The sequence below is a fragment of the Apis dorsata genome, unplaced genomic scaffold, assembly GCF_000469605.1.
Source record: "Apis dorsata unplaced genomic scaffold, Apis dorsata 1.3 scaffold_425, whole genome shotgun sequence".
Lineage (NCBI taxonomy): Eukaryota > Metazoa > Arthropoda > Insecta > Hymenoptera > Apidae > Apis > Apis dorsata.
Window position 1 is genome coordinate 79,473 of NW_006263678.1, and position 3,269 is coordinate 82,741.

At 34.5% G+C, this 3,269-nt stretch overlaps 1 long non-coding RNA gene across 1 annotated transcript in view; it reads right to left on the minus strand.

Moving 5' to 3' along the window:
• Positions 1–1,054, minus strand: part of LOC116186102 — a 7,203-nt gene extending 6,149 nt beyond the window's left edge. The window contains exon 1 of the long non-coding RNA XR_004151043.1: positions 858–1,054. This is a non-coding gene — a long non-coding RNA (uncharacterized LOC116186102). The remainder of the gene's footprint in view (positions 1–857) is intronic.
• Positions 1,055–3,269: the final 2,215 nt, after the last annotated feature.

Sequence of the window (3,269 nt, forward strand, 5' to 3'; positions counted from 1 at the left end):
TTTAAAAAATCAATTTGTTATATTTATTTATTTATTGAGTCGATGTGCATTTATCACGATTTATTAAAATTATTAATAACTTCGTTTTCTGCTATTTGGTTGAGCAATTTAAATGAAAGCCAAGGAAATGTCACGATCACAAGGGTGATTCACCCTTCCAAAGGGCCAAAAATGAATTAGTTGCAGGGAAGTGGAGAAGATTGAAGCGTGAACCGGTATAATATTATTCGCGAACGCGGTAAAGCCTGTTTTATCTCTTCCTCGTGTCACGACAATTCGATCATCTCCGAATTATTACAAGCTACAAATCTTCCAACTCGAACCAGAAAACGAATCCTACAATTTTCCATTAAAACAATACATTATCTACATCATCGTTAAAAAAAAAAAAAGAAAATAACGAATCTTGCAATCGCAAAATATTAAGTATAAAATTTCAAAATAATTTCTTTAAATCTAATTTATCTAGATTTAAGAAAATATTAAATTGTCGAAATAATTAAAAAAAAAGAAAATCCAAAGGATGAAAATGGAAACGAAAATTCCGAGAAATAAGCAAGTAAAAGCGATGAGGTTTCGCTATCGAAACACGTTTAAAGGAGCCGCAAGGTGGCCTGAAACAATTGTGAAACACGGACAGGAGGGTGGATACGGTTTATTCTGTTAGCGAAAGGGGATAAGGAAGAGGAGGAAAAGGAGGGCGAGAGAGGGGGAGGAAAAAAGAGGTTATACACCGAGCTGTTTCCTTCAGGGACAAGGCTAAGAACCCCACTGCGAGTATCCCTTTTTCCTTCGCTTTTTGTTCGCTCCTTCCGTCTCTACTATTTTCCCGATTGGTCCATCCCTCTCTCTCTCACCCATCAAGCCTTATCGTGGTGGCGTCAATCACTCTCCTCGGTGTACGGGTCCAACTTATCGTTCGATTAATCGCACTGACAATGCGCCTGTCGATCCAACTTACCGCCCAAACCCACATGGCCCAACCATGTGTGACTTCTGATGCAAAATTTTGTCCACGAAAGTTCGTTCAAATCGATGTACACATCATCGTGTAGAAATCGATCGATCGATCGATAGAGAGAGAGAGAAAGTTAAAAAAGGAGGAATGGAATCGTTCCATCTTGAAAAATTTTTTGGAAATCTTTCATCTATCAAAAATATTCTTCGATCGACGTAAAATCGATTGAGAATTTAACGAAAATAAGGAGAGAGAGAGAGAGAGAGAAAAAAAAGGAAGAATGAAATCGATCGTTCCATCTTGAAAAATTTTTTGGAAATCTTTCATCTATCAAAAATATTCTTCGATCGACGTAAAATCGATTGAGAATTTAACGAAAATAAGGAGAGAGAGAGAGAGAGAGAAAAAAAAGGAAGAATGAAATCGATCGTTCCATCTTGAAAAATTTTTTGAAAATCTTTCATTTATCAAAAATATTCTTCGATCGACGTAAAATCGACTGAGAATTTAACGAGAATAAGGGGAAAAAAGGAAAAATGGAATCGATCGTCTGATCCATCTTGAAAAATTTTTTGGAAATCTTTCATCTATCAAAAATATTCTTCGATCGACGTAAAATCGACTGAGAATTTAACGGGAATAAGGGGAAAAAAGGAAAAATGGAATCGATCGTCTGATCCATCTTGAAAAATTTTTTGGAAATCTTTCATCTATCAAAAATATTCTTCGATCGACGTAAAATCGACTGAGAATTTAACGAAAATAAGGAGAGAGAGAAAGAGAGAGAAAAAAAAAAGGAAGAATGGAATCGATCGTTCCATCTTGAAAAATTTCGTGAAAATCTTTCATCTAAATATCAAAAATATTCTTCGATCGACGTAAAATCGACTGAGAATTTAACGAGAATAAGGGAAAAAACAAAAGGAAGAATGGAATCGATCATTCCATCTTGAAAAATTTCCTGAAAATCTTTCATCTAAATATCAAAAATATTCTTCGATCGACTGAGAATTTAACGAGAATAAGAAAAAAACAAAAGAAAGAATGGAATCGATCGTTCCATCTTGAAAAATTTCGTGAAATCTTTCATCTATCAGAAATGTTATTGAAGCAACGTAAAATCGACTGAGAATTTAACGAGGATAAAGGGGGGAAAAAAAAAGGAAAGAGAAAAGGAAATGCAGAAGTTGGAGGTTACGTAAACTAGGCAACTTGGAATTGCTCGTCAGCAAAACCGGAAGCGGTGTTGTATGGATCAGACTTGGCGCGGTAGTTGTTTGTCGGTAGACGAGTTTGTACAACAGCTCGTATCATCGGCGCCAAAATGTCTGGGCCATTACCATTGGCTTGTTTAACCACATCGAGATTCGCGTTATTCAAAGTGGTGTCCTTGTACATCGCGATAAATCAATGTGTCGAATCGTGTCGACCCTGTTAACGTCAAATTAGCACCTCGAGCACCTGCCTCCAGTTCTTCAAATTTTTTCTTTTTGAATTATTTTTTGAGATTCTATTCTATTGTTTTTTTTTTTTCAGATGAAACGAAATTTAATACCTTTCGATCGTTCAGTAGATATATATATATTTTCTTACGTATTGCGATCAGATTTAATTAATTTTGATTTGTTAATTCGAATAAATCTATTGTTGCAACTTGATATTTCTTTCCTAGAATTTAAACTTTCAAGAATTTATCTTCTTCTTTCAATGTTATTTAATAATATTGAATTACGCAATCACGTTTTATAATATTTTTCGTTTAATTAAAATTGGGAAAAAAAAATTTTTTCTTCGTAGAAATCGAGGCGTAGAAATTTAATAATCATTGTTTAAAAAAAGAAAAACGTTGGATAAAAATTCATTTCTGGCAAAATATAATTATTTATCTATGATAAATTACACGATTTATCAGCGAGATTTTAAGACAACAAGTGATTTCGAACAATGGCGCGGGAAGAGATAAATAAATGCATAGCGCGTCGAAAGTTGTTGGCTGCAGCTCGACAGATGCGTAGATTACGCCAACCGAAGAATAAAGATAATTCAACGAGATACGAACGGAATCGGAATCGCGGGAGATATTCGATATTTTGCTTGTGTTTGCAACGCTTCATTTAAGACCAAGTTGATTTATGAAAGGTGATTGGGTGAAAAATTCGATTGTATCGAATGTATCGCATCACTGCACCTCGGATGATACCTTCATCGATAAAATTCTCGCCGATCTTATTCTGATCTGAACTTTATCGTTTATTTGTTACGCGTCGATGATATATATAAAAGATTCCATTCCAATTATTCAATAAATTTA